This window comes from Passer domesticus, chromosome 2 (assembly GCF_036417665.1).
Source record: "Passer domesticus isolate bPasDom1 chromosome 2, bPasDom1.hap1, whole genome shotgun sequence".
NCBI classification, from domain to species: domain Eukaryota; kingdom Metazoa; phylum Chordata; class Aves; order Passeriformes; family Passeridae; genus Passer; species Passer domesticus.
Window position 1 is genome coordinate 101263103 of NC_087475.1, and position 24721 is coordinate 101287823.

The 24721-nt window shown below is 40.1% G+C and overlaps 1 protein-coding gene across 8 annotated transcripts in view; it reads left to right on the forward strand.

The window, feature by feature from the left end:
• LOC135294584 (uncharacterized) overlaps positions 1-24721 on the forward strand; it is a 255789-nt gene that overhangs the window by 39035 nt on the left and 192033 nt on the right. The window contains exons 1-2 of one of the 8 annotated variants that reach the window (XR_010356671.1): positions 8165-8295; positions 10705-10783. The exons of 6 other annotated variants lie outside the window; for them this stretch is intronic. The gene's annotated coding sequence lies outside the window, so the exon portion shown is untranslated. Of the gene's footprint in view, positions 1-1449; positions 1516-8164; positions 8296-10704; positions 10784-24721 lie in introns of those variants that run through there. One more of the 8 variants, XR_010356657.1, reaches the window with a different exon arrangement.

Sequence of the window (24721 nt, forward strand, 5' to 3'; positions counted from 1 at the left end):
ATTTGAATTTCTATCACTTAGTTTGTGGTTGCTGGTGATGCTTATCAAAAATGCCTCCTGTCAGACGACAGCAATCCCCTGGAATATACATTTTTGGGTACAGCTGACTTCCTATTTGAATTTTCTATACATGGTTAAACTGTATATAAACATATGTTTATGTATATAAACATACATATGTGTATATATAAACTGTATAAACTGTAGGGTTTTTGTTTTATTTCATTTAACATGAATTATTTTATAGTATATATAACAAGGGGATTTTTCTTTTCATGGCTTAATAGTTGTGAATAAAGGGTTTTTTCATCTTTTCAGGTAATTTTTAACTATCACTAAGTTGTAATGTGCTGTTTAGTGTTTGTTTCTTGACAGATAAGATAAAATGCTTTGTTGGGAAGGAATAGTTGCAGTGTTACACACTTCTGACTCCCCTTTTGGGTAATTGTGGCTTATATGACCTCTCCTGCTGGATTTGGAGGCGTAAACAAGGTGCATCAGGACCACCATGTAAACATAGAGAAATGAGTGGCCTCAAAGCTGTATAGAAATCCTTCTGCTTTGTCATCTAACCATATCTGCAGTGACAGTTATTGGTATAAAAGAGATGGAGGCTGCTGTGGGCAGCCCAGAGCTGCCTACCTGGCCTGTGCCAAAGCCCTGCCAAAGGGGTTTGAGCTCTGGGGCGCCGTGGCTGGCCCCTCCTCACACCACAGCCTTGGCCACCCTGCCACGGGCAATTCAGCTGGGGCTTTGTGTCCCACAGCTCTTCATCCCAGGTTCTTGTCTGTTATAAATGTGATTAGTAATTCGTGGAAATAAAAGATGCATCAAATATATATGTATAAAATAAACTGCTGGTACACAAGGGCGGGTGGGGGGGAGAGATTCTTCCCCAGGATGGCAAAACCGCGGCAGATGGACAGAGAGGCACCACATTACATTTACATGCAAAGGAAACCTCGGCTGCACAGGAGATGGGCATTCACAGAAACATGCACTCAGTGACACCCAAGCGATGATGGCTCAGACAAGATACCTGTCTGAGAAGACCAGGGCCATCAACACCTTCCTTCTGAATGAATGCCAGATTCCAGGAATCAGGGAAGTGTATTATTCTATTCCCGGAGGAAGGCTTTGTGCAGCCCCAGCCAAAGAAAGAAACCAACTTGAATATGAAGAACTCAGAAAGAAACAAAGACATCCTGCAGCGGGGCGAAATAAACTGTATAAGAACCGCTGCCTTGGTGCAGCCAGTGTGGATGGGGAAGAATTGGTGCTAGCGAGGCCAATCTCACGTTCACCTGGATCACCTCCCGGGGGTGGTACGCTGTCCGATTGGTTGGTGGCTGTATTACGGTCAAGAAATAAATTTTATTTTTCTATTTTTTATTAAAATTGGCTATTTTTCATTTTTCATGTGTAACATTGTCTTTCACATTGTTATAGGTTGTCTTGGGTTGAAAAGACAGGAGCCTGTGAAGGAAGGCAAAAGCCTCCTGTGAAATGGAGAAGGTAAACCCCCTCCCTCCGAATTATCACAACTTCAGAATTAAAAAAAGGCTCTCAGGCAAAGATATGGGAAACGGGAATAACAGTTCTTTACTGGAAGAAAAAAAAACAACTAAATAACAATGTAATTTAACACAAGCAAAACAACCACTGGCAGAGTGAGAAAAACCTGGCACCCTGAGAAGTCAGGGTGCTGATAGCAGTCCAGCCAAATGCTGGCTGCTCCTCCTGGAGCGGCGATCTGCAGAAGGGTGTAGATCCCTTCCGAAAATGCAGCGAAGGAGCAGCTGGGCCTCGGTTCCTGATTCCTCTCGGAAATCCAGCGAAGAAGGCTGTCTGTGGTCTCAGAAGTGCTTGTTTTATGGTGGCAGGGATGCTTGGCTCCTCCCTCAGGGTGGAGCATCTCCCAATGGGATGATGTAACTAATCTTACCAGCCACAGTGAGTGATTCAATAGCCCATTAGCAGGACATTGTCTTCCTGGCAGTGTCATTGTTCTTGAAAGAGATAAGAAAAAACTGCCTAACCCCCAACAGATGGCAAAATAGAATACATGCTTATTTTACAAGCCAGGACATAGGTAAAAAAATTGATCCAGCCAATTTAATAAAAATAAAAGTAGAATTTATTTGTGACTGATATACAGTCCTGACAGCCAACAATCAAGGCACAGCACTGACCCTGGGATCGGAGCTGGGTGAACACAGAATCCGAGCTCGCTAGCAGTGAATCCCCAATGTTCACCAAGAAAGCCTGGTAGAGCTGGCTTAAATACAGTTTTTCCAGCCCGAGGCAGAGTCTCTTGTCTTCCTTTCAGGACTCTCATCTTTTTTTCAGGTTTTCCCTATTCATGTTGTTTCTTTTCTCTGTGCAAAAGTCCAACAAAGCTCGTCTGGGAATCTGGAATGAATTTTCGCTGCTGAGTTCCTGGAATATGTCTTTTGAGATGTAAATTTCTGATGGCTCAGATTATCTAGGTCAGACATCTTCATGGGCCATCATCGCTGGGTGGCTCCTGGTTCATTCCAGAGAGAACACCCATCTCCTGTTTCGGCCAGTCTTTTTCGTGTGTTGATTCGGATTCCTTTCCTCTGCTGCCAGCTGTGGTTTCCTCACTCCCTGCAGCAATCCCTTGTCTCTGGCTAGTGTGCCCTTCATGATTTCTTTTATTAGAAATCATACTACATCCTATATAATACTCATAACACAACTCACAGAATACTCATAATGTACGAATTATCAATATAGACATACACATATAGTCTCAATCAGCACAAAATACACATAACACCATGGTGAGAGCATGGTGAAATCTTGTCCCTGCTGTCTCATCCCTTGGCATTCACACTGACTCAGTGCATACAGTTCTGCTTGGCTGAGCAACAAATGCTCTATGAGTCTGCTTCTCACTGCATTAGGCAGTACTGAAGCATTCATCACCTGCATCTTCTGATCAAAGAAGAAGGAGACTTTTCTGGGAAAATGCTTCTCTACAGATTAAACTGTGCATATTGCCTGAGTCAATCTGGTTTTTAGCAGGCTGCTGCAAATCTATGCATGTCTTTATTTAGAACAGGATCTTCAGCTTTCCTTATAAGATAAAAAGCCAGAAGAAGGGCAACTGACAGTAAAAGTAATTCCTTATGTGTGTGTTATAGGTAAAAATTGATAAAGCCAAATTAATAATTAATAAAGATAGTTTTTATTTTGTGACTGATATACAGTCTCGATAGCCACAATCAAAGGGACAGCATTGACCCCGGGACTGGCGCTAGGTGAATACTGGTCCAATCTCTACTGCATCGGATCCCCCTCTGTTCACAAATGTGGTCTGGTACAGTCTGGTTTTATATTGTTTTTCTGGCCCGAGGCAGAGTCCCTCTTGTTCTTTTCATAGTCAATCATATTAATGTTGTTTCCTTTCTTCGAGCTGGACTGAAGAATACAGTTCCTGGCCAGCGATGAGCACTGGTCAAGCATATTCATATCGTCCTCTTCCTCCGGGTTGTGTTTGACAACATAGTTCCTGGCAGGCAACGATGGCTGGTGGTGAGGTTACAGAAACTCTCCCCGTAGCTCCCACTATCTTGATCTGGAGCAATGAGCATTCAAGTGGTCTCCACCCAGGCTAGGTTCTTTAGATTGTAAATTAGATCCCTTCCTGCTGTGGCTGCAATTTTGTAATGGTATGCAGTTTTTCCATAGCATATAGCATGCCTCAAACCCTGCATGTGAGTTTAAATAATCCCTGTACATTCCTTCTAAACATTATAACATGTATTTATTTTATATTCTAAACAGCACGAATTACATATATATAACATGTGTCTACTGTTTGTGTAAAATACAGTCCAGCAATGTTTGCTGTGTCAGTTGAAGTACAGAATTGTTTTTTGAGTTCTGAAATATTGGCAACTGTGGAAGAGCATGTCAGCCTAGTTGTGTATTGGTTAAAGCAACGGTTCCATTTTTGGTGCACATCTAACATGAGAATTAATGTCTTGGAGATGTCAGAGAAGAACCTAATTATGGACTTGAGTTTTTAACTGCTACCCTGTTTTGACAAATGTCATGTGTAATTGGAAGCAGAAGACTAAGCTTTGCACTCTAATCTTGTTAGGGAAAAAAGGGCATCCATTAGCAAGTAAATATTACCTCTTGCCAAATGACTGTTGAAATGAGAGTTGTATATTCTAATATTTGCTGTGGACTGTAGGGAAATAGTAATCCAAAGCAAAATGTGTTATTGTGCTGGCATTTTTTACATACAGAAAACTGGAAATCAAGCATCAGGGAAAAAGAATTAAAATTGAAAAAGTAGAGCAGCATTTGAAACTTATGATAGATTATTTTGATCTTCTGGTGGTCAGGAACAAAGGCCATGTATTTTAATGTTAAAAACTATCTGGTGTGTACTTGGATAGGAGCTTTTCATTGGCATCCAAACTTCCCTGGCAGTGATAGCAATTTGTTTTCTCTCTCAATCAACTCCAAATTGATGGAACAGGGAGTTTGTAGACTTCTAGTGGCAGGAAACAACTATCCTTTAAGTGACATATAAAATTGAAGACTTAGCCTTACATTTGATCATTTCAATCCACTCATTTCTTCAAGGCTTTGTGTTTGCTGTAATTTTATTTCTTGTCTCTTGCTGTGGTAAGGTCTGATTTGTTTGGTATTTCTTGTTTCCTGTCTTCACTCTATGTTTTGGATGTGAGTTAAGCTTGAATCCCTTTTACTTCAAGCTTCTCTTCCTGATACTCTAGTTAATTCTGTTTTAAGCTGAAACTTGCCCACTCAAAGAAGTCCCTTTTGGAATTGAATGTAACAAGAGCTTTGGATGTCACAGTCACTTTGTGTTTGTCAGTGCTTTCTAGAAGATGGCTAAAACTGGAGTACTATTTAATTCCATATAATTGTCACTGTTCTTGGTGGCAAAAAGTTGCCACATGGGGATCTGAGCCTTATTGAATCTCCTCAATATTCAGAAGTAGTTGTGAGAGAGTCCTCAGTCTGATCCATTAATTTAAAGGCTGTCTTGAGGTGGTATTATGGTAATATATCATACTTTCTGGTCAAAAGCATTAGGAAGAAATGGACTTTTGATGATCCACTAAAATTTAGCAGGAAAATTTATATTTTTTGTCTTTTTTTTTTCTTTTTTTTTTTTTTTTTTCCCCAGGGGAAAAAAATATATTTGAAAGGTATTTGTGACAGTTCTTATGGAATGACTGCTTTTCTCATACTTGTTTCTTTTTCATACAAATTATACACATAGTGCTGCTTTTACCTCTGGTTGAATTAATAAGAATAGCCTTTAAAAAACACTGAATATGGAACCTAAAGTCAAGTCTTAGAAGTGTGCCCAGAAATTCAATTTGTAGTTGTTTTTGGGGTGGTATGCTTTTTTGTTTGTTTGTTGTTGTGGTTTAAATTTTTTTCCCCAACCCTCATGGCTGTAACAAAGGGATTTGGGGCAGTAGACTGCCAGCCTTGCTGATTTGTTTCTGTCTTTCTGTGCTCTATCAGAAAACCTCTGAGAAATCATACTGCAGCAATTTGAAATGTCAGAATGCTGCATTTCATGGGCATGTAACAGTACTGACAGATCTTGGTGTCTTGGCTATCCCACCTTGCTGTATGAGTCTGCTCTATTAATTTATGTTGTAATGAAAACAGGCCTGCACAGCTTTGCTGAGCAGAGAACTGGAGTGTCAAGCAGACAGAATTCTTACACCAGAATTCTTAAGTGGTATAAAATTGGTGAGATAACAGCAAAATTGGAACAGGCCAACTCTGTTGCTCCAACCTCAGACTTGGTAGGCTTGAGCAGGCTGAAGGTGTAAACACTGTCAGGTGCTGGACAGAGTTGGCTTGAGTATATGTGCAGTTTTATGTCAAAGCAGAAAAATTTCTGCTCAAGTATTTGTGTTTCAAAACCTTCACTTTTAATCTGAGTAAGGGCTAGAGGCTTAAGAAAGAATATTAGAAAAATACTCATTTGAAAATGAAAAAAACTACTTTAAAAGCAAATAAGCACAATAGTCCCTGCTCCCCAAGATTTACTCATACATTTTGCTGGTCCTGTTATAAAGCAGAAGACAGTTTGAAAAATGTCAAGTTTAAGTCGTACCATAGTCCATGTACCCCATTTTTCTCTGATACTTAGGCTAATATTGCTTAATGTTATGTGTATTTTGGTAATTTGTGCTGATTGAGACTATATGTGTATGTCTATATTGATAATTCGTACATTATGAGTATTCTGTGAGTTGTGTTATGAGTATTATATAGGATGTAGTATGATTTCTAATAAAAGAAATCATGAAGGGCACACTAGCCAGAGACAAGGGATTGCTGCAGAGAGTGAGGAAACCACAGCTGGCAGCAGAGGAAAGGAATCCGAATCAACACACGAAAAAGACTGGCCGAGACAGGAGATGGGTGTTCTCTCTGGAATGAACCAGGAGCCACCCAGCGATGATGGCCCATGAAGATGTCTGACCTAGATAATCTGAGCCATCAGAAACTTACATCTCAAAAGACATATTCCAGGAACTCAGCAGCGAAAATTCATTCCAGATTCCCAGACGAGCTTTGTTGGACTTTTGCACAGAGAAAAGAAACAACATGAATAGGGAAAACCTGAAAAAAAGATGAGAGTCCTGAAAGGAAGACAAGAGACTCTGCCTCGGGCTGGAAAAACTGTATTTAAGCCAGCTCTACCAGGCTTTCTTGGTGAACATTGGGGATTCACTGCTAGCGAGCTTGGATTCTGTGTTCACCCAGCTCCGATCCCAGGGTCAGTGCTGTGCCTTGATTGTTGGCTGTCAGGACTGTATATCAGTCACAAATAAATTCTACTTTTATTTTTATTAAATTGGCTGGATCAATTTTTTTACCTATAACACGTAAGACTAAAATTAGCTCACTCTGTTTTCTTCCCTTGGCCCAAATTCTTTCTGACTTTGGGGGACCAAGGCTTGGTTTGTTACTTACACTGCAGTATTAAAGTATTCTGTTGCTCCCTACCAAATAAAGTTTTACTTTGTTTTCTGATAAGATTGTAATTTGTAGTCTTCGGTCATGTTCATATTTCTCTGGATATCAGAGGAGTCTCTCTGGTGATTGAGGGCTTTAAAGTTCTTTCTAGGATCTCTGTAGTATAACTCTATCTCTGGAGGCTCGAATGTGGCCAGATATCCTTCAAGTATCTGCCAAACTTTCATCAGCCTCACTAAAGATATAGAGCTGGAGAAAAAAGCTGCTTAAGTAGATTTCTTCTGGGAGTCCTGAGGTAGCACTGCTTTTTGTAGTCTCAGCTTGCATAAATCTAAAGCTACCACTGAGTGGTTTTGGCAAGCATGAAGGAAAGCAAACATATTTAAATTTACAACTGGCTGGTTGTATCCTCAGCCCTAGGCTTATTCTTCACTAAGCCAAACATGAAGAAAAGAACAAAGAGCTATTGATAGTCCATGCTCTGCTGGTTTCTCATGTGCTGCTTTTGAGTTTTTCTTCCCTTCCTCCCACCCCTCCCCCCACCGCCTCCATTAACAATTGTAGATTAGATCCTTTCAGCTTCTCTGACCACCTCAGAATGGTTTCTTTAGAGATGTTTCATTAATTCAATGACTGCACTTTGCATACAGAGTGCGTTTTACTGGGTTTAATATTTAAGATTTATTTTAATATTTTAACTATTTTACTGATTTTATCTGTTCTTCAGTCCCTCTGTAGGATTTCTCAAAGAAAATAGCAAGCATAACACTTACTTGGTGAAACTGAATCCAGTGTCTGCATCAGGGATGTGCTCACCTGCTCAGTCTTGTATCTGGCTCTGCTGAGATCGATGGGTTCACATTCCATGCAACTGGCACACACTATGATTGCTCTTCCAAAAACCCTTCCAAACCCTCCTTCCTCTGGACATTGTGTTTATGTATGTAGCTTCATTAACAAATAACCTTGGTACAGCACATGGGCTTCTGCAGGGTTCACTGCTTTCACACAGACAAAGCAATTTACACATAGCTGAGGTCTGAGATAGGTGCCCAGCATCAGCAGTGACCAACTTTTAGCTATTTCCTTTAGAGGGTTGGCTTTGCCTTTGGCTCACACCTACAGTCCTGGCAGTGTGGGTGTCTGAGCCCTTTCCAGTTCATCTGGGGCTGTATTCCCTTGCAGGGAGTTATGTTATCTGAGGGAACCTTGCCTTTTGGGACAAGTATTCCTACAGCACAGAAGTGTCTCTGCCTTTTCTTTAGATGAGAGTTTTAACAGGTTTGTCCTAATCTTAGGGACAAGGGGGAAGGAACATTGTACCAGGGGCATGTTGAGGGCTGGATACAAACAGGACAGTGGGCCTCAATCCAGCTATGAGGTGTTTGGGGGAGCTAAGCACCCCTCTCCGCCCTGTGCTTTGAACAGAGCTTGTGAGAAGACTTGTGCTACTACTGTATTTATTTCTCCTCCTCCTTATTTCTGGTTTAACTGTTCTCTGATATCACACTGGCACACACAGAAAGCCAGAGTGGCCTGTGAAGCACAGGGACTGGTGAGGGCTGAGCAGCAAACACTAAGAAAAGACCTTAGGGTTTGGCTGGAAGATTAGTTTATATTTTTGCTTTTGCCTTGGGCAAAGCACACTGTGAAAATAAATTGATCTAAAAATAAGATGGGAGTTTGTGTGAAATGGGAATAACTAAAAAGGGGGTGACAGGAAAAGCAGCAGAAATATACAGGACAACAGCACTAGTTAGAATCAGAAGGTAGGGTAGAAAAACTAATGTGAAAGCAATCAAGTCCCCTCTTCCTACATCCTTTTACATACACATAGTTGTACACGAGGCTCACCTTGTTCACATAAAACACAACCTGTTCCTGTGGGGTTTTTTGTAGGTGTGGAGATCCACCCTCAGAGCTGCTTGCCACTTAGCTAGCTCTGCTTGAGGAAAAGGAAAGTTGCCAGGAGGGTACTAGGGACAGATAAAAAAACTAATACTGGATTGCAGACGTACTTGCATGATCCCAGCACCAGCAGAAGGCAAACTCAACTCCCGTAAGAGAAAATTATATTGCTCCTCGGGTGACTGAAGAGATGTTGGTCTCTGGTATAAGCCAGAGGTTTGGCAAAGGAAATGTACCAATTCAGCACTGGGATCTCATGCTGGGGTTTTTTTGACACCATTAAAATATCTACTAGTAGAAAATATCTAATAGTGGAAAAATTTTAAAATAAGATTATAAAATGTTTCAAAGAATATCTGCTGCATCTGGGAGAGTAGAGGTTAGTACCTTCAGGTTTCAAGAGTCTGAAATGAGGAATCTGCTGACAGGGCTTTCAAGTAAGTCACAGAAGAGCAGACTGTCCTGTGAACCTGAGATAGACTGTCCCTGGCCTACTCACTGGAAAAGCTCAGAATAAAAAGACTGAAAAAATCACTGTGCAGTTGAGGAGCCCATTCAACTCCTTTGTGAAAGTCAAGTTGGAATGTCAGAAACGTGGGGGTCTTCTGTAGCTAAATCTGTATTTAAAGATAGACCTATTGTATAGGTACACACTGTGTGGGCTGGTTTAGAGTTACCAGGAGGCTGCTGTTCTTTCTGCCATTGTACAGTGCTAAGAATCTCACTCCCTAATATGTGAATGCACGTAAAACATGTCTGTATCTGTTTATATAAAATGAGGGGGAGGATGAAATGGTGCTGGTTATTTCTGGAAACTCCTCTACAAAAAATCACCCATGCTTCTGTCTAGATAGTGTGTACATGTTGGTCTAATACACAGTATATTTAAAAAATATATTTATTTCTTCATAAACAGCTGTCATTCTAAAAACACTGCCCTCCCTGAGGATGGAGCTCATGTCTTTTTTTGGAGCCACCATTTATCAATATTTTGGTTGTAATTTAGTTATATCATCTAAGACAGGATGTTCAGTTACTGAAAGGATAGAGGAGGAGAGGTACTTCAGTGCTGCAAGGAATTTTGTTATATACTTGGCAATATTTCTTTTATTTTTTTTCAGAAGCAACATAGTAGAACTTGCTGTTAAGTACCTCTTAACAGCTTCTGCAAACTTCCTTTAAGTAATGGATTTCCATTTGGTTTGCCACCTTAGAAAAATAGAAAGTGGTTAGCCATCCTTGCCAGAGGTAATCTGCATGTTTAGTCAATGCAACAATGGTATAATGAGAAAAGTAAATTTATCATGTTTTTGTGACTTTTTTTTTTTCCTTTTGAATTTTAAAGCTAAAGAAAAATCATTCATGTAGAGAGATATGTAGAGAGATAAACAGTCTAAAGGAACAAGCTTTGGAAAAACTCCCCTACTCCAAGTTTTGGTGTCCCCTTCCACATCAGCTCACATTCAAACTGAGTATTAGACACCAGTGAATCAGGACAGTTTTATGACTAATTCACATGGAACCCCAATTCTGCGTACAGCGTTCACTGTCTTTTGGGGAGTGTAATGAACCAAAGATCAGAACAATGGAGAATGAACTCCACTGTCATTCTCAAGCAGTCAAACAAACTTTGTCCTTCTTCCTAATGTTACATGTTTGTTCACATTTTTTTTCAATTTACAAAATAAGTCTATGCTGTGATGTGGATGTACATACAAAACTGTTGGAAAAAATACATAAAACTGGAATATGGATGGACTACAGTATGTCCTTGAATTACAGATTAGAGGCCTCTCCTCATCAGATCTCATCTGGAAATGACTGAATTCGATGTATATTTAAAGAATCCACTATATAGTAGGTAAGCAAGTGACAATTTACACTAATTGAAATTCATATGTAGTACTTAGGAGATTTTAAATCAGCTCTATTGTTTTTCCAAGACTCAGGAATGCCTTGGAATGAAGATTTTTTGATCTGTTCTTAGGTCTAACACTTACTAGTAGTATAACAACAGATGTGGCACTCAGTTTCTGTGTCAGCTTACTCATTATGTGATGGCATGTAAGATTTATCAATACCTAGTTTCTGGGGTTATCATAAAGTTTTAAAAATTATCATTATGCAACCAGACATTCTCAGGTAGGAAAAGCAATCTAAATGATAGGTTTTGACAACGAGAGGTAGTGAAACTCAAGGTTATTGACCTTCGGAAAATACAAAATTCTGTAAAAAGAAGGTGTTTCCACTTGGTAACAGAAAAAAAGTAGAACTTTCTCTGCAAAAGATTTTTTTTTTTTGATTTTGAGGAGGAAATATGTTCAGCTATTCTGTTTATTTAAAACACATAGCAGTTTCTCTGGAATTTTATTTCTAGAGGTTTTCCAGGCTACATCCAAGCATTTGAGAATAGTTGTTTACCCTTGGTACAGAGAGTGGATTTGGTAAACTATGACTCTTCCACCTTGGGCAAGGGTTCTTTGGACTTTCTGACTCCTAAAAAAGACTTGTGTTCATACAGTTGCTTTGGAGCTGTGCAGTGATATCTGCTTCCCTTTGGATTAGGGACCCCAAGGCTTTCCTAACCTGAAATGACAGAACCCATGGTCCGTCCTGGGGCCAGGCCACACAACTCCTGCACAGTCTGCAGATCCAGATAGATGGGTGCCTGCAGGTGTCAGTATTTGCCCTTCTGGCCCCATGGCAGGGGCAGCAGAAGCCATGCCATGAAATCAGATTAAAATCACAGCTGTCAGAACTTCTCTCCTTGATGAAACATATCTCTCTGACATCCTAATGTTGTGTGGTGTCCTGTTGAAGTCTTGGGAATTGCAGGAATTGCAAGTCTCAGCTTACAGAAATTTTGTGGGAGCCCATTGGAGTTCTCATGGAGTCTCCTGAGGCTTTGTTTGGCCAGGAGGAATGAACTGGGCCCAGAATCAAGACAAGCTCTTGGGAATTGTGGCACTTCTATATTGAATTTTTGTCTGAGGGGATCACAGTTGTCTTGGTTAGGAGAGACGTGTCAAGCTGTAATTACAGTTTTGGGATGGTGCATCTTTGAGTCATTGCACAAATCTCTGTTAGACCAACTTCAGGACAGCTCTGCCAGCACTGCTCAGCTCAGCAACAGGCCCTTGGCATTTGTGTCTCCATGCTAAATTACTGAAGAGTGTTGCTAGAGAACAGTGCCACAGAGCTCCTGAATTTCAGTGCTCACTGATTCTCTGTGCCTGTGTGTTGAAGCAGAAAGCCTCTGCATTTATTTCATAAGCCTTACAAATGCTACCCTTGCTGTGAGACGCTTTGGCTGAAAGATACCCAGGTGACTCAAACAACCGTCCTAGAGGTCTCTTGTACCAGAACTCACAGCAGCTCACAGCAAAACCTTTTGGTTCTATCAAAATCCTTTGAATTCCTGTACTGTGCTAATCAATTGATAATATAAGGATATGAAGAACAGCAATGGACTTGTACAGAAAATGAGAGAATAACAAGCTTATCTGAGCATTGATTACATAAATAAACTTGGAGGATGGTCTTAAAGATTGACAAACTCTGGCTAACAGTTGAAATGAGTATTTCAAATAAGACCTCTCTTTGTGCTCAATAGAAAACATCTTATTTACACTCATTGTCTGGTTCAGAAGGGAGAGGGAATTGTTTCCAGTCTTCTGAACTGAGCTGGGTCAAGAGCATGATACAAGGCAAGCACAAATTGGATTTCTGACCTTTCCTGTTGTGAAATCTTCTCCATTGTGAAAGGGATAAGGATTGTGAGGATTGCTATAGAATCTCTTTTGACATCGTTACTGTTCCAGCCGTGTCTACTTTTCCTGTACTTTATTCACCAGCTGGTGACCACAGAGGCCATTCCCATGCAAACAGTAATTTGGTTTTGTTACCAAATATAGTAGTATTGAGATGATCTAGACTGAGAGGCCTGGAACCTGATGTCCTCGCCCTTTGGAGTGATTCCATCCTGAATACCTTCAAAACTAGATTTTCCTCTCAGGATTTATCTCACTTCTAATGGGTACCAGCAGAGGAAGCAAGCAGGGGGCTTAATTGAGATCCTTATTACCTGAAGTGTGGCTTAGGAAAATATTCAGAGGAGTTTATGAAGCACAGGAGAAGCTGAGTACCTGGCATTTCAATTGATCTAGAGAGTGACTGTGTATGGAGGCCAGTTTTGGGCCCTTAGTTGGGTCTGTGTCTTCCAGTGAGGTCCAAAAGTTTTGGCCTGGGTCCATTGGCTGGCCTAAAGCATTCCTTTCACATTGAACACTTGGACAGATGTTTTCACAACTTCCTGATGCTACTAATCTACAGATGGTATGGGAGTGGTACAGGCTTCTCTTTTTTTCTTTTCCTTTTTTTTTTTTTTCCCCATATATCAGTTTCTTGGACATTAGCAGAATTCTTCATTATTTCAGATGTAGATTTCATAGTGTCAATTGTTACAAAGGATTCCTTTGTATCACTAGCAGTAGTCCAAGATGTTTTAAAGTCTAAATCATTCATGATCAGCATGCAGCATGCTCGGATACATTCTGTGTTTTCCCCATCATATCACATGTAGGATCTACTGCTGTTCCAGTAGAAAACTCCCCTGCTGAACAGTTAACAAAAAGCAAAACTGTACTTTTGATGACACAAGGACCATTTATATTGTGTAGTTAAGCAGAATTTTGCTTATACTCAGCAAGTAAAGTTGGCAGAGAATTTCTTCTGGTGTAATGGCTTTGTAGAGACCCTGATGAAAGGACTGTGCAACTCTGCATCCCCTAGAAATGCAGGAGACCCAAATAGTCACTGTGCCTGCCCTAGCAAGGCTGAGATTCACTAGCTATTTCAAGTGATCAAGCATGCCTGCAGCCATCTGTTTGAGTGCTCGAATTTCTTCTTGAAACCTTTTAATTTAAAATGAGTTAGGCAAATATTTTCAGAATTAAAATCAAAGTGATTTAACAGATAATTTTGTGAGTTAACCTGTGAGTTTAAACTTCAGGAATATGTTCGTTAGCTAAGCCAAAAGTTAATAGAGCATTTGTCTTACACTAAAGAATCTGGCCTACTGTAAGCAGGGACATACCTTTGCCTGTCCAGAAGGGGTTTATAACAGGATCACAGTTAACTCTAACTCTAGCTGATTTCATATGAGGCCAGGAAAGAGAGATGGAGCAGATCACATAAAAATGCAATCTCATACAGTATTATTTCATTCTTGGCACTTATTTTGCCTTCTTATCTTACGTAACTGTATGTGAAGGATCACTGACTCCACTCTGACTGTATCAGCTTGTATTTGGAGTCTTGGAAGAAGGACATTATAAATCTTGTGCAGTACTGGTTGCCCAGGCCCCCAGGAACAGAAGCAGAAAGGCAGTAATTCATATGGTGTTGAATAAATCCAGAAGAGAACTTGACAGAGAAAAGGAGCTAAAGGTTAATTGATCTGAACAATCTCAAATTAACACACACCACCTGCCTGCTCCTCCCTCCCTCTATCAGATTTGAATCAGCTCTTCTGAAGCCTAGAAGTGCTTTCCAGTAACCCATATTTTCAGCAACAAAAAAAAAAAAAATCCTGTGGGAATAAACAGCTAAAGCAACCATGATTTTGTCAGTCAAAACTACTGGGCCAAATTCTGCACATCCTCCATCTGTATTCTGTTAAATTACTGCTGGCATCAAAAAGAATAATTTTGCTTGAGTCAAAGGATAGTGATGGCATGGTGCTTCTGGGCTGAGTGAGTGTGTCTGGATACATTTGCTACTTGACTGTGAGAGGACCAGCAACACAGTCTGTGACATCAGTGAGAAAGGAGCCATGACTTGTGTTTGCAAAGTGAAAAAATCACACCAAATGAATAGCCAGAAGGACCCAAAATCACAGCTGAACTCTCAGACAAGAACTGGAGAAATAAACAGGACTGCATGATTTGTCTGTACGATCTACATTTTAAAAAGACAGTCTGGCAGCATTTTTAAGAGTGTTAGGAGACTTGGAAGATGTGAGTTTTTGTCTGTGTTCACTGTACTCTGGGAAGCTCTCATTAGCCTCCCTACTCCTTCAGTGCTCTCTGTGAGGACAGCTCAGTGGGTAAGAAGAGCAAGCCCAGATGGCAGCAGGTGCTGGAGATAGCCTGACAGCAAGGGAGCCTTCATGGAGCCCTTAGAAGTAGCATTGCTTATTCCAGCAGAAGTACAGGACAAGGCTTCTTTTGTTTATTTTGGAACCTTGAAGGCAGGTGGGTACTGTCCATGGCAAATTTAATCTGAAATAATAGAAGAGAGGGGAGAAACTCTAGCATAAGGCTGCAAACTTTTAGTAAACTGAAATAATGCTCTGCTTCAAGTGTCTTTATCTGATGGCAGGCTTAGACTACAGTAGGACAGACTGCCCATCCCTCCTTTGATGCTCTTCTATACATAAAGGGAGTTTAGATCCCCCAAAGGATCTTAGTACATTTGGCAGCTTTTTCTAAGTTGTAAGGAAAAATTTATAGCTTTGTTGATTTATAAAATATATGCTTTTGACTGCTAGAATTGCAAACTTCCTAGATTTTGGGGTGTTCTTTCTTATTTTCCTTACTGAGTTTTCTAAGCTAATTATGTTACAACCAATTCAAAGCAGCCATGTATATACCCTGTGCAGCTCTTAAACATTTGCTGAAAGGTGTAACAGGTGGCTGGGTGGCAGGTGGTCATAAATAATTCTTTACTGTATTAAATTAAGATTCAAACATAGAGATAAGTTGTTCTCTGTCTCCTTTCCTGGCTCTTCTGTGAAGATGGTGTCTGTGGGGTTTTCTGAGGGCAGTGCGTGATGGGCATCATGACATTGTGTACAGTGAAGCAAGCAAGATAATTTCCACAATTGTTATCTGAGTAAAAATGAGGTTTTGTTGGACCTTCCCCCAACCACCTTTTGTTCATTGTGGGTTCCCTATTGTGTATTTTCCCCTCCATTAGCCCCATTTAACCAGCCCACAACTTTGTCATAGGTGCAAATGTCAAGTGGCTTTAAAAATGAATCAGATAACCCTGGGGTATCTGATTTTCTGTATTTGCTCCCTAAACTGCTTGGTATGTGCTAAGTTGGACTAATTACTAACATATAAGTGTAAATTGAATTACTGGAACTTATTTGGTTCCTCAGCCATATTTTGGACTTCTCACATATTTTTCCTTAGTTGTAACAGCTAATATGTTTAGTACCTCATCCCACACCATATTAGCATCATTGCCAGGATTTATAGGGGTTTCCAAGAGTACTAATTTCTCATTTCTCAGACCAAAATGCAAACTTTATAAGAACAAATTCTATTTCATTTTCCAGGAAATTAATATTTTAAATTTATTTAATTTTAAAGCTTTTACGGATATTTTATATTTAAGGTTATATTATAAATAAGTGTTAAATTATAAAAACACAATAAAATTTAAAAGTAAATATTATTTTTAAAATTAATATAAACTATAAATACAAATGTAGACAGATGAAACAATTAAAACTTTCAGGATTTTTGTGGGATTTACTATTGATATTGCCAACCCAGGAGTTTGCCAAGGTAAAAATTAATTTTTTAGTTACAAAAATGTTTTGGTGTACTTGAGACTTCTTCTTTAAATTTCTGCAAAATCTCAACTATCAAATGTCATCTTCAGTTGTATGAGCAGGATTCCTTATTAAAGTGAAATAATATGATTTTGTGGCTTCAAGGAGCTGTTTTGGTTTATTCAATGAGCTTAGATTTACTCAAAGGGCTCTGGAGCCTCAGACAGCTCAAACCCCATTTTTCCATTTAATAAGCAATGTATGGTATGATAGACACACCTCTCCTCACATGATGCGGTTACAGCTGGATTTCTCTGAATCTCATGCAGTTGTTAATTCCCAGAAAAAACAAGCAGAGGTGTAGGGTTGACTGGAGCCAATGTTTGTTCAGAGACTTCCTTCCTGCCTAGTGATTTACAGCTTCAAGTAGTTTGTGTGCACATGGTGAGCTTGCTGTTTCTTGCTGTATTTGGTGCCCTCTTTAGTTACTTGCAGGAGGTTTGTTCTGTCACTTATGAATGGGTTTGAGTGGCTGTGGTGCACACAGTGATGTTGGGATTGGGGATAACTTCAGGATTATGAGTAGCCTTTGAGTTGTTTTAGGACAACTACATGGCCCTGAGAGTACATTTGAGGAAGCCTCTGTGGCTGGGCCAGAGAGTGGCAGTGGGGTGCTCATGGAGCCTTTTGAATCCATCTGGAAGACAATGTGGTCTTGGGACAAGTATCAGGAGTGGCCATGGTCTCTGGAAAAAATGCAATCTTTGATGCATTTGTCTAGCCCTTCGTGTGTGTTGGGAATGACATTCACTGCTCTGCTCAAAGGTCTTTTCTTTCTGACCTTTCATCTGATATTTCCTTGGCAACTTGCTCCCATTGGAGATTAGTCCTCACATAGTTCTTGTGAGATTAGTCCTCTTCATAGTTCTGGGTAAGGAACCTGTAGAAGAGAAGTGAGGCCAGGCTGTCATTGCACTTCTGATTCCCAATCCAAGATTTGCTACAAATACTTTAATGGGACTTTTTAAATACATTTTTCATCACACATTCCATACAAAATCAGGCAGCAATATTAACTGTTCATACACTGAGCACAACTATAATTATCTATATTATAAATATATATAATTATGGTCCTGTGCAGTATCTGAACAGCTGGCATTGCTGTATGCAACTGAACTACTCTGAGAGGTCTCATATACAGAAAATAGCTGGAGAAGCATTGGTAAAAGGGTAACTAAGCTGAAGGGTAAATGTACCTGGCAAAAAACATTATTTGTGCTTAGGAAACAAGTATGTTTGTGAAGAAGCACTAAGTACTGCCTGTAGGAACATCTCAAAATGTTCTCACAAGGACAGACCAATGTTTACATAGAACGAAATCTGCGCTCCTTTTTCTCCAAGTGTAAAAACTGCAGTGATTTTATTTTTGGTGCCAACCTTTAGTATTATACAACAGCTATTACTTGTGTATGAACAGCAGCTCAGCTCCAAAAAGGAAGGTTGGCTTGTCTTAAGATAGGTATCCAAAAATAGAAGTCATTCCCTCCTATCCTTGGGCAGCAGTTTTGAAAAGAACGAAGTGTGACTGTCAGAAGATCAACAGCTTTGTTCTGAGAGCTAGGGAAGTAATGGTGATCCCAGCCATTATTCCTCTCTTCCCCATACAGGTGTGTTCTGCAGAGGGAACTCACTATGGCAGAGATGAGAGTCTGGGCAGCTCTTACCAAGAAACTCAGAGTATCTGTGAGCATGTTCTCAGCTCACACTGCAGGAATCAGCCTTCTAAGAGAAACTGGGAAATGACATGGGCACCACAATCCACATCTATTGTTGCTTGTCCCATCTAGATGGTGACAAACAGGGATGTGACACCCCCTTCCAAACCCCGCAAAATCCCAGCTACCAGTCGAAGTTCAGCGTGGAAACAAAAGAGCAGCACCATGGGTCCCAGGGTGGAACTGGGGTACCTTTATTCGATGGTAAAACTTCCCCTCCCCAGTGTCCCAGGTCCCCAAACTGGGGGTAAACAGACCAGGGGCAGGTCTCAAGGGAGGATACAATCTTTAGCTAATCAGGAGAATTGGGAGTGAAAAACAAGGCAGGGAATACAATATATAAACCAATAAAGAATTTCAAGGAAGGAAAACAGTTTCAGTGAACTAATAGAGCTTGGAGAAATAGAAAATTGACAGGGAAGTTTCTCGAGGGAAGGCAGGTTCAGGGAGAAACTGGCATTCAATGAAAGGAGGAGTGAGGAAAGTTCTGGGGAAAGGGCAGGGACAAAAAGGACAGCATAGAAAATTACAAAATTACAAATCAAACAGTAAGCATACTAATAAAACAAAAAACCACACCACTATAATAAATAATTTCTTTTTTCTCCTTTTTTATTCCTGTCATTCACTTTTCTGATTTTTTTGTCTTTTCACCCTCTATCTGCCTCCCACACTCCTTTGGCACTACTGTTATTCCCTGTTGTTCCCTTTCAATTTTTTCTTTTCATGACAGGACCAATACATCTCCCCTTTTTTCACTCCTTGCAATTAATTTCCCTCTTAAAAGCTATTGTTGCTGTGCCTTTAACACTGGATTTTTAGAAAAAAACAAACTTGCCTCCAACAGCAAATTCCTTGAAAATTATCCTCACAACATAGTCTCATAGGCACGTTTTTATGTCACTTTTTCACTCAATTTTTGGCAAAATCTCTCTTCTTTAGTGTGTTAGTCAACAGACCTATTAGCTACCTTGGTTACACTTCTAAGCCTTGTCACCTTTGCATAGCCCCGGTACTTAGCAACAAAGAAACCTCAGGGTATTTTTCTACAGACTTTCTCCTGCACCTCTCTCTGCACATGAGAATGTTTATAGTAAATTATCCCTCCCCCCCACCAGAAATATTTGGCTCTGAAAAACTACTAACAATGTGGCAAACAAGGAAGATAAGCTACAGAACTCTTCAGGAAAACACTGTGAATAAGCAGCAGCAAAAAACAGCGCCAGTAACTTCAGTCACTCAGTAAGGTGAGGGTGCAAGGGTCACTTCACAAAATGTTAGAGGTGTCCTTTGGTTTGGCTTGTCCATGTTGTGTGAATTTGTTTAATTTTGTGCTTTAATCTGAGTCTCTACAAAAAGGTTTTTTCTTGTTTGCTGTTATGTATATGAGAGCTTCAGCAGAAGGTATGGTCTGTGGATTTGAGGCTGTATCTCCACTGTAAATAGTAGGCAACAGTGGTCTAAAGGTATTAACAATACAAAGTCAGGAATAAGACTTCATTATATAAATCACTTGTACTCTTTTGTCTTGAATGTTGTTTATGTTTCCAAAAGCAACAAATTTTGTGTGTCCTCACATCTGTAACACATGTAACAATAAGATAAAATTCCAACAAAGAGGTAAGATACATTGTCAGAAGTTGACAGGCTGATAAATGAGGTTACTGGAAGATTAGGTCTATATAGACAAGAAAATGGTAAGTAAGATGTGAAACACAAGTATGCAAGGCAAAAAGGGAAAGACTGTATCTGAAACTGGCTTGGGAATGTTCATAAAATGCCATTAACCCATGCAGCTCATTGCCATAAGGCATCAATGACATTAGAAGACATTATATATAAGGCTTCCAGATGTCACAGTTATAGGAGAAAAAATAAGAGATTTCTGAGGTGCAGAAACTCTCCTTGCATTAAGTTGGAAGCCCACCACTAAGAGAAATATTTCATTAGACCAGGTTATGCTGTAACTGCCTTCAGCAGAATTTCTTGCTGTTTTGATCAGAGGAATCAGCTCTGCGTGAGAATGAATTCGAAGCTCACCAGACTGCAGGTGCAACATGGTTGGGAATTCCTGTCTTCCTATTGGACTGGAAATTTGCATCTCACTATGTGCACAGTGACTGTGGTGTGAGTCTCACTGCTCGTGGCTTCTGTGTTAAGGCAGAAAAGAAAGTGGTAAAAATGACCCTCAATTAATTGAGTTTTTGTACTATTGTTCATTTTTAAGATCCTGGTTTTGGCAAAAGTGTAAGTGGAGTAGTGGGCACTGGGCATGTGTAGATGATTTAAGTTCTGGTGACAAAGAACTGTGTCTTTCCTGTCCATTATTTGTTAGTAGCCACCATGTGAAGGCATTTCCTGTTCAAATCCTGTTGTGGCTGAAGTTCTCTGAAATATGTTTCATTTTAGCCAGTTTTAATTTCACTGCTTTTCTGCTTACTATGCTGCCTACATTTTGAATCTGGTACATGAAAGGCCCCACAGAAGCACAGAATGGCACTTTCTGCTTGACAGACCACTGACAAGATCAAAGGAAAGGCCAATTTAATTAATGGGAATAAGGTATCCCAGTCATAATAGCTGTGTATTCCAGTGACTGCTCTCCGGCACCTTTGATACCACACATTCTTTTGTAGGGTGGAGCTTGTCCAAAGTTTAATACTTTCTCCTGACTCTAGGGAGCCCTGGCTTGTACCACAGTGTGCTTAGGCTGGCTGAGGGAAAGCATGGAAGACGTGTTCTCTCCTGCAGAACTTAACCATCACCACAAACCACCTCACGAATCCTGCTTTTGAACAGGGACTCTGCTAGGCAGCCACAGGGAAGTCTGTGGGCTTTGAAGCAAAAGCACATTTTAAGAGCTTGCAAATATGTTTGTGTAATTCCAGACTGTCATCTGAAGTCCTGGGAGCTCTTAAATGGTTTTTGAGATGGAAAATGCCACCCATTACAGCTACTAAAACCTGTAGCTGTAACCATAAAGCTTCTTGCAGAGTTTTCTGTGTGATAACTGTTTCTTATGTCTCTAGTTTAAAAGACACATTTTTGTAATTTTCATTCACTACAAGTAGTCACAATAGGGAGGAATCAACCAGTTTGAGTTTAAAGAGTGAAGTTTACCCCAGGCATTTTTCTCCAATTGGATGATTTTTTAGTTTTAAAAATCAAATAAAACTTGATCTAAGGCATAAAAATATGCCTTAGATCAAGTTTTAATAATTATATAATGAACTGTATCCAGTAAGTAATTACCACTTCACTTTTTTCTAGGGTACTAAAAATCTTGAAATGGAAATCTGCAGTATTTTGCCAGATTAGTTGCTTAACTCATTTGGTATTATTACAAGTCCTCCTGAGCAGACAAGGTCTCCCTCATGAGAGATACTGATGCTAGAAGGCCTTTATAAATCAAACCTGAACCAGATAGCAGCTCATGAAAAGCACTCAAAGGATACTGCCAGGTGAATTGGTGACTCATAGCATGGGAATTCCTGTTCAGGGTTTATTTATAGGCAGGTTTTAACCCTGGATGTTGACTGGACCCCTAACAGTCATTTTCTTCTCACGTTGCACAGGAAGGCCCTGGGCACTTATCACTTGAGGGGTTCTGTGTGAGTCAGTGTTATTCCACTGCAGAGTAACTTGCTAATGGCTTCAGAGCAGTTGGCTTGTTAAAGCTGACAACACAGTGGATGTTAGATGACAGAGGGTAGGAAACAAGTAGGTATTTTTCCCCACTGAGAAGCTTATAAAAAACTTGCCTTGAACATGTGTCCACTTGTGTGCATTCATATTCTTGTACACTCTTAACGATCACTCTTTTCAACACCAATCTCTCAGAAAGACTCCAAGTCTTAGTGCTTAGTCTTATGACAATAATGGTTCTTGAGAAAACTGTAGCCTCAGAGTGGAACCAAAAGGCTCAGAAACTCAGAGGGGACAAAAGAGTTATTGGATTTGTTTCAAGTGTTGAGTTTCTAAATAGCTTTTGAGGTGTTTTTTTCCTTGAGTTTTTAAGGATTTAATGCAAGAAATATTCAATATGATACATAATACTCAGCCTAAATCAAATAACAGACAAAAATGCACAAAAATGAACAGTAAATAATTAGGAGAGCAGGACATGAGTTGTTATTTTTGGAGTCCTTTCCTTGTGCCTTAGTGACAGGACCAGATATTTCCTTTGCATAGCAAACACATAATAATTTGGTCTAGGCTCTTTTGTCCTAAACCACACAGGTGGGAAGGAGAACCAAAACTTTTCCATGAAGAAGCCTGCTGTGCACCCACATTTTTCTGTTGTTCTTTTAAAACATCTAAGAGTAAAGGCTATATGCAGGCCTTGAACCAGAAATGCAAATATCTCAAGTGAGCCTCACAAAGTTAAAAAGTTCATTTAAATTGCAATCCTGTAATTCATTTGGTATAGTTATTTACTGTTTTATACAACAGTAAATGGAAGGAAAAGTAGACATTGGCATAACAGTAGAATACTTTTTAAATCTTCTGTGCAGTGTCTGTAGGAGTTGTCTTGGTAAGTCTCTTCTTCTCAGATCCTCTAACCAAACTAAAAGTTGTGGGTGGATAGATAGCAAGAGGTGTTAAAAGGCAGACATAAATAGCTCTCAAGATAAGAAAGGGCCATCATGGCCATGGACACCCATGGGCAGTGAGAGCAGTCAGAGGTGCCCATGGAACTAGCCAGGTGCTACTGCTGGAAATACCTTGGAATTACCTGTTCCCTGGGACATGCAACAGTGATGGTGCTGACCACAAAACACTCTATAGAGAGCTTTATAGGGCCCTACAAATCACGCCCAGATAAAATTTGTGTTTTGAATTACACTGACAAGCATCTGCAGATTAGTGATTTCAGATGTTTCCAGTTTGTTCACACCCACATCTTTGCTAGTGGAAGAGTGTAGTTGAGGGCTTCCAGGTTTATGGCACTTCTTTTAAGCTTCTTCTTCTAAGGTGAAGAGAGACTTAATGCACATGCAGTGCAGAGTTGAAAACTCAAGGGAGCTGCTAAAAGACTATGATTTATTAAGGACTTAATGCCAGATACTTCATACCACTATGTGCTGAAATGACTCCTTGTCACCCCTTTTCTATTTTTACCCTCTTTCCCTTTTCCTGTACTCACTTGCCATAGAATTTGAATTACTATCTTCTGTAGCAAATACCAACCATTTGGGTTAAGTAATCAATTAACTGGCAGTTTAGAATATATGCTTTAGCTTTCCAAAATGCATGCACTGCATTTTTCCACAGGAATGGGAGAAGAATATAATTGTGTTTGCTAAATTAACATGTCTTACTTTTTGTATCATGCACCAATATTTGTACCTCTGTACATCACTGATGCTATTTTGAATAGGGTCACTGATGTACAGAGGTACACAATCCTCCTCCATTTTCTTCTTCCCATTAAGGGTCTCAAGCAATCTGTTAAAATAGGTGGTCTGCTGATGAAAACCTCCAGCATAAAGCAAAACACAAAAGGTAGTCAGAAGTTATGTAAAAAACTAAGCCAAAACAAAACCAAGAAACTCCAAAAATCAAGGAATATCTCTAACTGGGGTCTAGGCATTGAATGATGTGTTAGCAGTTTCCAGGAAAGCTGATGATCATTGTAAACGTTTAACTTTCTGGTTCCTTAATTATAAATATATAGTGAAAAGAATACAGAAGCAGCTATATAAAGTCATTGCCTAGGAAGAATTACTGCTTTTGTGCCAAAAAGCCAGCGGACCCAAAGGGGTGGGTAATTGCCCTGTCCACATCAGCTGAAGTGAGGGAAGGTGTGAATACTCACACAGGCTGAGGGTTTCTCCACTGTGCTCTCTGGTGCCTTTTCCTCTGTGCCAAAGACCCAAACAGAGTGCATCTCTTAAGTCTCTGTGGAAACTTAATTGGTGTGGTGTTGTAGTGTGCTTTTGTACTTTGTAATACTTTGTAATAGTTTTGGTTTTGTATCCCCTTATTTTCCCAAATAGTGTACCCCTTTTTGTACCCCCTTCCTCTACCTGTGTAATCATTCTCCTGTGTTGAGATCATCACCAAATCCCCGCCCTGGCTCTCTGTCAGTCACTCAGCATCCCATCCCTTCTATCTAGAGCTTTCGGTCCAAGTTGTCGAGTGATTAGTCCGACAGGCCAGGGGTCAGCCCCCCAAGTATTATTTTACACGCTATCCCAAATGTCCATCTTTAAGGTTGCATCCCTGGAGGGTCTTTATTGGTCAGTAAATGTATCTACCTTCGGTTTCCTCCCCCCCTTTAAATGTAACCTTGAGAATCCTTTTGTTTTACTCTGAGCAAGACGCACACTGAATTGAGGGGCTCCCTTGGGAGCTCCGAATAAACCTTGGACTGGCCCCTTGCTGAGAGTTGGCCTTTATCCTCTACCGATGTCTCCAGTGTCTCCTCTGCTGCAAAGGCAACTAGCCTAGCTGC